We start from the raw sequence: 12,595 nt of genomic DNA, 5'->3' as shown, positions 1-12,595 counted from the left end.
TGTGCGCTCAGCATACGGCTTTGCATACAGTGACTATTTATCCAGAGGCAGTTGGTATTATTTTTGCTTTTGCTGCTGCTGTGTGGTTGAACTTGGGAGAGAACCTGAGATTATATTAATGAGTTCCTTACCTCTTCCACTGCATGACACCGTAGGAAGCTGCCCTTTCAGCTCTGCTCCTGTTGCCAGGTTGTCGATCACTGTGCAGTCTCAGCCCAGACTGCAGATAGGAGCCTCTGGAAGTACCAAATGTAGAACCCTCAGATGGGGAGCCAAAGAGAGATGGCGCTCTTGGTAAGAACAATAGTCCTGGGTTGAGAGCCTCCAAAGAAACATAGATTCATGCTGGCAGAATTGAGCAATGGAACTGACCCTTGGTACGGCATTTGGGATGTAAAAGTGTGTAATGTGTGTGCCTGAGAGTGGTAGGGGTGAGAGGGACAGTTCTGATATCTCAATTGGTTAGGCATGTTTATGGTGACTTGCCTATGTGCTTCTCTGTGTGAACGTGTGTCCATATATACGTGTGTGTGTGTGTGTGTGCGCACGCGCCTTTATGTATACTTTGTGTATTTACAGTGTATGGTATGTGTGTATATGTGCATGTGCACAAGTGTGTTTGTGTATGTGTGTGTGTATGCATGAGAAGTTTAAACTCAAGAGCACACAGTCATGGACTTGGTAGTATAGTTAGTGGTACGAAGCCATCACTTACTGTTTGCTGAGTGAATTAATGAATGCTTGTGTGTGTGGCTGTGCCTATGCGCATGAGCATGTGTGAGTGCAGCTGTCTGGCTTTCTGAGAGTGAGGGGTGAACGCCCGAGTGCGTGTCAGGGCGGGGGTCCTATGTCTGATTGCTTGTTTAAGTTTCTCTAACCGGAGGGACAATGAGTTTTCTTGTCCTGCCTCGACCCTGAGTAAGTTGTCACCCTCTTTCCTGAGACTCCAGTGCGTGGAGAGCTGTCCTTCTTGGCAGCCTGGAGCCAGCCCCCGTGTGGACCTTTGCTTTGGTGTGTCTTCCGGAGGACACAGATGGCAGGAGCAGAGAAGCGGAAGCACTTGGCAATGAAGCAGCAATTCACTCTGCAATCCCTTCTTATTCATCTCAACAAAGCCCACTCTGATGGCTTCGGCGCGCTGAATGCAGCTTTCAATGTGCAATCCAACAGGAATTACTGTGCTGTGTGGCCCTCATCACGTCCACTTATTGTCAAGTGTTACCGAGAATTCTCTCACTTGGGATGAGGGGACCACTTGTTTTAGCCACTGATTTCCGAAACCTCCTCCGTGCTGGGGGCTTCTGTGAAGAGCCTGGCTGTGTCTTATTGTTCCTGGTGTGTGTTCTGGACATTTGTGGGCTCTGCTGGAGTATGTAAATTGCCATAATGTGAGGAAATGAGCTATAAAAATAGTCCAAGGGCAGCGAACGCTGGAGGAACTTTGGGATCAACATAGCCTTTCTGTTTCTGTTTTGAGGTTGGTTCAGCATCATCTCCTGACAGCCTGGCAGAAAGAAGAGACCTGAGATACCCTGGAGGTTTTCTTTGGGATAGACCGACCCCTGCCCAACATTCTGTCCAGCCGGACTATTCAGGAAGAGGAGGCAGAGCTGGGAACAGGGTATTAGCTCATAATCCTAGCACAGGGAAGCCAGGATAGAAGATTCCTTGGAAGTTGGAGGCCAGCCTGGGCTACTCAGTGAGTTTGAGGCCAGCCTGGACCACAATATCAGATCATATCTTAAAATAAACCAACAGCACCTGTAGCAATGACAGCAAAAGAAGTACAGGGAGTCCCAGCCTCAGGAAGGCAGCAGGGTTAGGTGTCCACTGGGCATCAGCTGGGTATAGAAACAGTGTCGTAGCTATGGTTCCTGTTGCTGCTCTGTTTAGAGGAACTCAATGGGGAGAGGGCCCACTTTGGTTTGCAGTTCCAGGGTATATCCATCATATTTGGGGATGTCAAGGTAGCAGGACCTTGCTGGGACTGGTCCCATTGCATCCAGGAAGCAGGGGACAGTGAGTGCTGGTACTCAGCTTGCTTTCTTCTTTGTATTCAGTTCAGGATTCCAGTTCAGAAGAATGGTGATGCCCACAGATAAGGTGGGCATCCCACTCAGTTAGCTCAATAAAAACATACCCCCCCCCCACAAGCTTTCCCAGAAGTCTATTTCCTAGGAGACTCCAGATCTCATCAACTTGACAAGTGAGATTAATCATCCCACATGGGTTTTGTTCTGTCTGGTGATTGCTCAGGAAGCCCCAGGGTTCCTGGGCAGTGCATATTCATTGGTTCTTTGCTTGTCCTGTTGGGATTCAGCTCCCACAAGAGGCTGGCTTTTCAGGCTAGGAGGTCCAAGGGCTTCGGCCAGGATTGATCAACCTGAAGCATTGGCAGCTGGAGGGAGGAGCTAGGACAGCTCTCTCCTTGCTCCCCTCTCTGACCCTCGTCAGTACACTCAGCACTTCCTACAGTTCTCTTGTGTGGTGTAATGACACTCTGAGGTAGACATTTTGAATATTCCATTCTACAGGGAGAAACCAAGGGCCCCAGAAGAAGAGCTGATGACTCCACTCATTTATGAATGTAGTGACTGGATTTGAACTCCGGAGTTTTGTTGCAGGGCCCCCAGCTACAGGTCATATTATTTTTCAACTCTCTCTAGTAACATCTTTCTAACTTCAGTTGGTGGCAGTGTAGTTCCACGCCACACTGCATGAGAGAAAATTGGGTTGCACGGTTAAAAAAGCTTGGGGAACACACATGCTCCACCTCCATCCTATCCTGGAGATTTTCAATGCAAATCGACATATTAAAGTCTGTGGAAAGTCATGCCTCATAGAAACATCTTTATTCTAGTAATCTTTAGATTATTCTGCCATAATGTTCATGTGTGCTATTCCTTTTACAATTCTTTAGGGTAAGTAGTTCAAAGAATCTGCTTTTGGAAATATTATACCAGAGAGGAGATTGAGTGCGCACGTGTGCGCGCGCGCGCACACACACACACACACACACACACATACACACACACATACACACACACATACACACACATACACACACACACACACACACACACACACACTTCAACTAAAAATCTATTTGGGAAGCAGAGGTCTTCAAATCACACACTGAGCCGGGCGATGGTGGCACACACCTTTAATCCCAGCACTCAGGAGGCAGAGGCAGGCGGATCTCTGTGAGTTCGAGACCAGCCTGGTCTATAAGAGCTAGTTCCAGGACAGGCTCCAAAACCACAGAGAAACCCTGTCTCGAAAAATAAAAAAAACAAAAAACAAACAAAAAAAAATCAAATCACACACTGAGAAGTGTCCCCAACATGCTTCTTGTGATGTTGTGGTGTTTTGAGTGAGAATAGCACCCATAGGCTTATATATTTGAATTTTTGGTTCCCAGGTAGTAGAACTGTTTGGGAAAGATTAGGAGGCCTGGCCTTGTTGGAGGAAATGTATTGCTGGAGGTGGGCTTTGAAGTTTTAAAAGCTTATCCCAGGCCCAGTATTCATTTCTGCCTGCAGACCAGGGCATAAAGGTCTTACCTACTGCTCCAGCACCACGCCTGCCTGCTTCCTGCATTGATGATAATGGACCAAACCTCTGAAACTGTTAGTAGACTCAAAGCATTGCCTTTCTGGAACTTCCATTTGTGAAAATTATTTTTCTCCTAGAATGGGTCTTTTAGAACGTGTTTGCCCTGCCACCGTTTACCTTGTACTTTCCAGATCTTTCAGATCTGAAGAGGATTTTCTCAGCATACAGACACTCCTCCTTAGCTGGTCCTCTGAGGAAACCCACAGAATTGGGGTTTCTAGGTTAGATGCACAGGTCAGAACTAACTCCCACCTTTTGAGCTTCATACTTTTGAAAATATTAATGATGTTCATATAATGAATCATGTCTTCTGGCTCCTATATCATGATATTTCATCCTTCTATCATTTTCTATCTGATTTTAGTCACATTCCTGTTTTCAAATTGTCTAGGTATTTCCAAAACTTTCTATGCTTAATACACCTTGGAGAAAACTTCTAAATATATAAAATTGGATATCCTTCTATCACTTTCAAATGGCATATCCTAAATGTATGTACCTTAGGATCTGGGTGTGCTAGTGCACACCTTTAATCCCAGCACTCAGGAATCAGAGACAGGAAGACTTGTGCTGTAGAACAATCCTTTTCTATACCATGGATATGTGTTACTCTCATTGGTTAATAAAAAGCTGACAGGCCAGTAACTGGGTAGGAAGTTAGTCAGGAAAGTCAAACTGAGAATGATGGGAAGAAGGAGCGTGGAGTCAAGGAAGATGCTGGCTAGCTGCCCGGGAAGCAAGGCATGCTAGACGATAGGTAAAGCCATGAGCTCATGGCAATACATAGATTAATAGAAATGGGTTAATTTAAAGGTAAGAGTTATCTAGTAACAAGCCTAAGTGAGCTATTGGCCAAGCATTTATAAGTAATATAAGGCTTTGTGTGGTAATTTCAGAAGCAACTGCAGTGTAGATGGGAACAAGTGGGAGGGAGAGAAACGTCCATTTATAGATATGTGTGAGTTTGAGGCTAGCCTGATCTACAAAGCAAGCTCCATGCCAGCCAAGGCTACAGAGTGAGAGTCTGTCTCAAAATAAACAAATAGAACAATGCATCCATCCTTTCAACCCAGTCATATTCCTTCCAGCTTCCTGCCGTGGAGAGTAATACACTCTACCACCTAATCTCCAAGTCACATGGGTCCTGGGAAGCATCCAATCACTGCTTGAACAGGCAGATTCTCTCCTTGAACACTGGCCTTCTTTCTCTTTCATGTCTGTCACCCGGATCTGGACTGCCTCCTCATTTGCCTAGGCGATGGGTTGATACACTCTTTCTCTTACCAACTTCAATTGTTTGCTTCCCACCAGCCATTCTGGCTGAGTAGGCAGATGGTTTTTATAAGTTGTACATTCTGTCCCTTGAGCCCCTTCAACGGCTACCCATTGTTTTCTGGATAATGTATCTGTTCCTCAAATAAGAACTTTTGGAGCGAACTGTTACGAGTTCTAGTGCACATTCATCTTAGGCATGTAGCCTCTTATTGATCTACTCTGCCTCTTGCCTTTTGACTCCATCTGAATAGATTATTGGAGTTGAGCTCATAAGCATACAAAATCTTCGGTCAGTGGGTTAACCAAAGCCATGGGGTAAAATGTTGCTCAGAAATGCTTTGCTGCATGTGTGGTAGAGGTTTCTTGGTGCTGCAAAGGTGGCCAGCCATTCTGAAGTCAATCTGAGTTGTATACCAGGAGACCGGTTCTCTCAGTGTTCTCCTATCTCCATCTTTGCAGATGCCGAGGGCATGGTCTCCTCAAGGCTGTGGTTTTCCACAGAAACACTCCTCATTGCTTCACAGACCCACCTGCCTCATCTTTTTCATAGGCCAGAAGAGCAGAAGGTCGCAGAACTTGGTTTATGTGCTGCTGTTCTCTTATTTTGCTTGATCAACACTGATTCTTGTTCTCTAGGACTCGGCTCAGACCTTACTGTCTCCTGAAAGGCTTTTATAGCCCTCCCCCATGGTTTAGTCTCCTCATGCGCATTCCGAAGCCTCTTATACTCAGCAAAGATAGAGACAATGCCAGAAAGAGCTGTTTCCTTTGGATCAAATGACTAATACAGTAAAGTGAGCCTAATACAGTAAAGCCCGAGGGAGAGGTCGGATGCTGTGATGATTAATTTTGGCCAACTTGACCCAAGCTTGAGTCACTTTGGAAGAGGAAACTTCAGCTGAGGAACCATCTCTCTCAGACTGGCCTGTGGGTATGACTGTGTGGTGCATATTCTTGATTAATGATTGGTGTCGGAGGTCCCAGATCATTGTGGGCAATGCAATCGTGGAACAGATAGACCTAGATTATGTTAGAAAACAGGCTGAGCAAGCCATGGGGGGCAAGCCAGTAAGCAGTATTCCTTCATGGTCCCTGCCTCAGTTCCTGCTTCCAGGTTCCTGCCTTGAGTTTTTGCCCTGACTTCTCTCAGTGATATAATCTAATTTGTAAGATGTAATACACCCTTTCTTCACCAAGCTGGTTTGGTCAGCACTTAATTGCAACAGCAGAAACCAAACTAAGAGAGAGGTTTGAGGAATTTTATGGCTTCTTTGGCAAAACTGACTTTATTATAAATGATTTTGGGTAATGTTGGATGGAACATGGGAAGTTATGATCTATAACTAAAAGAAATTTTTATTGTCAAGCTACTGTATTGACAATGATAGCTCCTACTGTCATTTTTCCAGCCAACCCTGTCCTCCCTGGATGACAAGCAGAAGGTCCATTTTCCTGCCCCCTCCTCTTTTATGATCCCTTTATTTCTTCCCTCACCTTCAGATGCTGAGTCTCATTCAGCTTATCTCAATGAATAAAAGGCTAGCATATGGATTTTAGGTCTTTTAGGGTGTGCTATTATGAAGGAAAACAGACTTATTAGGTTCAGCGTTAATGATGCCCCTTGAAGGCATACAATACCTTTCCCCCCTTGTATTGATCAGGTTGTTATTCTAGAAAATTGCCTCCCTTTGTTCTGTTTTTTATTTTTCTAACAATCTTTTATATTTTGTTATCTCATCACAAATTATGGAACCCAGGGAGTTTAGTCAATTTTTCCTCCAGGGAAGGGGAGTGACTCCATTTTGCTATGGTGAGAAAAAGAGAACGGTAGCAATAACTGCAAAAATATTTACTGCTGCTATACAAAATATCCTCTTATACACATACCCACATTGCTGTTTCCCTTATGATCAAACTGGTGCTTAGCTATACATTTGCCCTAGGATGTGTAGTGAGAACACATTAGAAGCAAGAGTGGTACTCAGGGCCATGCTTAGTCCAAGAAAACATGCTATTCCTCAACAATAATGTACCTTGATGTTCAACTAAAGCCCTTAGGAAAACATGCTCTAAAATGTGTTGTTGGGTGTGTAGTAGTGGGCCCTTGGTGCTGCAAAGGTGGTCAGCCATTCCAAAGTCATTTTGAGTTGTATACTAGGGGATCAGTCCTCTCAGCATCCTGTCTCCATCTTTTCAGATGCCGAGGACATGGTTTCCTCATGGCAGGGGTTTCTTCCTGGAAACACTCCTCATTGCTTTACAGCCCTATCTGCCCAGCTTGCAGGCTCTAAATAGGGCTGAAGAGCAGAGAAGGTCACAGGTCACACCAACACCAAAAGGCTCCCACTGTTCCTCCCTGCCCTGTCCATTAGCATATTAATGTTCAGCTTCCCCACTGAGAGGGGAGCAAAGTTAGGGCTCCTTTAATTGGAAAACCCAAAGGACAGCACCTGCCACAGCCCCCTGGAATTTATGCATGTCTGTCATCATGAGGTTGGAGCGAATGGATGATTCATGATAGGATCGCCCGCCTCCTGATTTACAGCACGTCATTTACATGCACTAAAGTCAATCAGCACACGGGAAGGTCACACTCAACTAGAATCATGTTCACTAAACTCCAAAGGCCCGGTCTTCCAGTCAGAGCATGTCCAAGGAGCAGAGAAAAGAGGAAAGATTTTAGGTAGAGAATTTGATCAAGGACAGCAACCTAGGTGATGATGGGAGACTCTGGAGTCTGGACTTTGAGAGTGTGCAATCTGGAAGGAGTTAACCTGTTTTCTAGCCTCTTTACTTTAGGGGAAGCCCCCTGCCCTTTCTTAGTTCTATTTTTTTTTTAACCACCTATAAAAGGCCAGCGATAATAACCTCAATCTTATAGGTCTGTGAAAACTAAAATGAGGTGGTTTATGCTTAGGACATGGCCTAGCAGGTGGTGTGGCTTGTTTTGTATTGCTAATGGGGCTTGAGCCTGTAGTTGATGGGGCCCATTTTAGATTGATTACTTGTGATCATATTATGGAACATATACTTGGGCTTTCTGAATCTTGATGTTTTCATGGACAGTTAGAGGGTGTAGGAATAATGAATCTAATAATAATCATAGGGAGTCTGAATGAAAGTCCAGTTTACAGGTGGAACATTCTAGAACATTCTGTTGTGGCATATTTGTATCCTGTGAGAAGGTAGATTGCTGTGGTTGTCCATCTAAGAAAAGGCTGAACAGCCAAAAGCTAGGCAGGAGGTATAGGCAGGACTTCTGGGAAGAGACAAGAGAAGGAGGAATCTAGGGGCAGGAGAAGCCAGGCAACACAGAGAGGAAATAGGAGGTGTAATATGGAAAAGAAGTAATGTCACATGATAAAATTGATATAAACAGGTTAATTTAAGTTGTAAAAGCTAGTTAGGAATGAGCATAAGCTAAGGCTGAGCTTTCGTAGTTAATAAGAAGTCTCATTATTTTGAATCATTATTTGGGAGCTGGCTGGCGGGTCTGAAAAAGACTCATTACAACAGTCAGTGGTGTGAGGCCTGCTTCTGTGTGTGTGTCTCTGTGTGCATATTGTGTAGTGCAGTTGTGTAGGGGTGCATGCCTATGCGTGTGCACATGAAAGCCAGAGCAGGATGCTGGGTGTCTCTCTCTATGACTCTGCTTTATTATCTTGAGACAGGGTCTCTTGCTGAACTAGAAGTCTGCCATTTTGGTTAGGTCGGCTAGCCAACAAGCTGGGATCCACCTGTCTCTGCTCTCCAATGCTGGGGTTACAAACCCAGGAAGTCATTCCTGGCTTTTATTTACAGGGCCTGGGGATTTGAACTCAGGTCTTCATGCTTGTACAGTAAGTGCTCTTATCCACTGAGCTATCTTCCCAGTCCAACTCTGGTGTCCTTAAAGACAGCACTGTGGAACAAGGCCATTCATTACCCAGTCCCACTCTGTATAGATCTTGGTTCATGGGTTGTCTTAGTAAAAGGTAGTCTGTCTTGTTGGTTCTCTTCTTGTGTATTAAAAACAAGTTATGTCCTGGGCAGTGGTGGTGCACGCCTTTAATCCCAGCACTCAGGTGGCAGAGACAGGTGGATTCAAGGCCAGCCTGGTCTACAGGGCGAGTTCCAGGACAGGCTCAAAAACTACAGAGAAACCCTGTCTCAAAACACCAAAAAAGTTATGTTTTTATTTTTAATTTACATAGTAATTTCACATTTGTGTGGAAAGCAATGTGATGTTTTAATACACATACGCTGGTGTGATTGACAATGGTCACATTTTTCTGCTTCTTTGTTGACATGTTTTTAGAAGCATCAGTGGGCCCTTGCTGTTCCTTCATTGGGCAGCCCCAGTTTGAGCCTTCAAAGTTTTGTTCTCAGAATGTAACTTTAGCCTACAATACATACCAACTCTCCTTGGACTAAGGAATTAGCATTTCCTTTCTTTTTTGTTTGGTTTTTGTTTTACTTCTCCACTGCTTTGAGCTTGAGACATGCGGGTACTGGCAAATGCCATTTGTCTATGGTGGCTGCTGTCCAGGCGGCTGCTGTCCAGGTGTCCATAGTTAGGTTTTCTGCTTAATTGTTTCTAGGGTACTGGGAGAGAGGTCTATGGATTTGATTGCCAGGCCCAGACCCCTTTCTCATAGCAGGGAGTTCTGTGCTTTGGTCTGTAGCCTGTTGACCACCCACTTTGACCACTGGGGAGCAGAACCCTGGCTGAATCAGTGGCCATTTCAAAGTTCCGCAGAGTGGACCTGTTCAAGGAACTTTTGCTGAGTAGAGGGAGTGATGAGTGGCAGGCAAAAACTGGAGGATATTTTTCCTCTTTCCTTTCTTCTTCTGCAGGATGTTAATAAACGATGCCTTTTTTGAGGTAAAATGTACAATCAGCATATTCCTTATCAAAATGTTATTTTTAGCATTAAATAAAATCTCCGAGGGCTAATGTCTTTTGGGAAAGTTAGTTGACTTATTTTTAATGAAGTTTCTGGAGTTTTCTTTACAAAGCCCGTTTTTATGTATGGTGCATTTTATAATCAATTCATCATAATAGGTAGGGTGCATTGAGGGCTTCCTGGAGTCAAGAGATGAGTCTGATATTTGACATACCAATTTGAAGGCCTTCATGGAAAAGCAAGGGACGACATGAAATGTTCATAGGAGGGCATGTGAGCCAGGCCTGGGTTGGCAGGCATCATTTCTCCTATATACTATTAACCTGAACTCAGTCTATATGTAGCCCAAATGTGATTGGGGATTGGAAGAGCAGACCAATATGTATGCGTTCAGTGGCTATTAACACTGTTCACAGGCTCATAAAGTTAACCGAGTTGACCTGAGTCACCTGGATGGTAAGAGGCTTAGTCAGAGAGTGAAGTCAGGTCTCCTGACTTTCAAATCTGCTCTGTACCAGAGGCCAAAAGCTGGGCTTGAGGACAGTCTGGCCCCCACTGCCTGGGTTTATTTTGTAATATTTATTTTGTAAGTACAATTTTATTGAAATAATACCACATACCTTTAAGTTTATAGCCATTTTTTCCTGTTGCAATGGCAGTGTTGATAGAGACTATATAGTTTACAAATTCTCAAATATCTGCTACTTGGCCCTTTGCAAGAAAATTGCTTTGTGAACATATTTGCAACACATATTTGATATAACTTCATTATATACATATAATTAACTATAAATATTTTTAATATATCAGATCCAGCTAGTAAGATACCAAGAAGTCAAAGATTCTGACATTAGGTTATGTCAGGTGTCCCCAAAATAGACTAGACTTCTGCCTCTGCCTTTTATCTACATTGGGGTCTTTTCAGTTGTGGGAAAACAGTCTAGACCTGGGTTTGTAAATTGTTGGCTAGAAGCTGCTCTACCCAGCCTCTTTGGTCTATTTGAAGGGCAGGGTACTTATGTGCATGTGTGTGCACTTTAATTGAATTTAAGTGCCTGTAGGCTGGGCATGCCACATTAACCACCATTCCTTTTCTCTTCATGTGTGGATGCTGCCTCCAGTTGTATTTCCTGACTTCCCTCTAAAGACATTAGATGTAGTAATATTTGGCCTCAGCTTTGGTTCATTCTATTGTGAGTTCTGAATCTTAGAAGAAAAAGATTCACACTGTTGGATGTTAGAGAATCTTGGTACAGGGGCCAGCTGTAGACTGCCCATCTGAGACACGGGAATTGATAGTTGGGATCAAGAGTTAGTTTCTTAGGATCCAGAGCAAATGACTCAACTGCCTCAAGACTTGTTCCCCCCGCCCCTAAAAGTTAGAGAATCATACTGTGATAGAAAGAATTCTGTAGGCAGGGTTTTCCTGTGTCCTGGAAGCCATTCCCAAATAACCACTCAGAGGCTATTTATTAAGTTTAAATGCTTGGCCAATAGCTCAGGCTTGTACTAGCTATCTCTTATATTTTAAATTAACCCATGTTTCTTATTTACCTTCTGCCAGGTGGCAGTACCTTCTTTCAACATGGCATTTTCTTCCCTCTGCATCTTCCTGGAGACTCAGACTCCTCTCCTCCCCCTTCTTCCCAGCATTCTCTTAGTTCAGTTCTCCCACCTAACCTTATTTTTAATCAGCTTTTTTATTAAAACAATCGCAGTGACATGTATCACACAGTGTAAAGGAATATTTTTCATAATTCTAAGCTAACAAGCAGGATTCCCACTTCCTCTTGGGTATGCCCTTTCTGTGAATGTGGGAAAAATATATAAAGATGATGAAATATCTCTTTCATGATTGTATTATGTTATATGACTGAAAAGAATTTTTTTCAAGTGAAAGAATGACCTCTACTCATTCAGTTTTGTAGTCACAAGAATCCCCTCTAATCCCCAAGTATGACTGGCTGAGTCAGCTAAGCATTTCTGCGTGGCTTGAGGAAGCAGGTGACACCTTCCTGTGTGCCTGGAAGAGCAAACTATCATATTACAATTTGCTTATGAAAAAGACCACGTTGTTTAAAATGAAGGCAACCCTCAGGACCTGAATGTGACCCATACTTATCAAAGAACAATAAAACAAGACCTCAGTCATCTATCAGCAAGAAATCAGAGGGTTCCAAGCTCCCCTTAAAACCCCAGCCTAGATGCCCTATGTCTGGACTGTTGGCCCAGACAAACTTGAAATAACAAATTGTATTGTCTCAAACTATTTTGTGGTAATTGATTATGAAGCTATTAAAAACCCCAAGACACAAGACATATAGCTGTCTTGGAGTGGTGTTGGGAAGGTGAATTAACACATCACACGCTATGTCCCTGGTGTAGAACTTGGAGCATTGCAGCATCAATGAAAGCCTGATAAACTGTTCCACCCCCCCCCCCCCAAGACACTTAAGGTGTTTGGAAGTTTGGCTTTTGATTCCCTGAGGACAAGTCTTCCTTCTGGTTGGTTGGGGAAAAACTGCATCAAGTATATTACTCTCTTGGCTCAAGTTCTTCTTATGTAAGGATTTTATAAGGAAAAACCATGAAGAAGTGTGGGAGGAAGAGCAGGAGGGACGGGCAGGGGGAAGATGAGGGTCATCTGGGGACTAGACTCTGGATCCCTGGATCATGAATGGCACCGTTGGGTTTCCCCACTGTAGGGCAACAGATTTGGCCTTTATATCTTGCATCCTCCATTATATATGGAAACCTCCCCAGCAGATGCAGGAGGGAGAAAATCTTTGGCTTCTCTAGCAGGATGGATGCTGTTCATC

This window comes from Microtus oregoni, unplaced genomic scaffold, assembly GCF_018167655.1.
Source record: "Microtus oregoni isolate MIOR12 unplaced genomic scaffold, Mior012 000020F_ref0000438, whole genome shotgun sequence".
Lineage (NCBI taxonomy): Eukaryota > Metazoa > Chordata > Mammalia > Rodentia > Cricetidae > Microtus > Microtus oregoni.
This window is presented reverse-complemented; position numbering follows the sequence as displayed.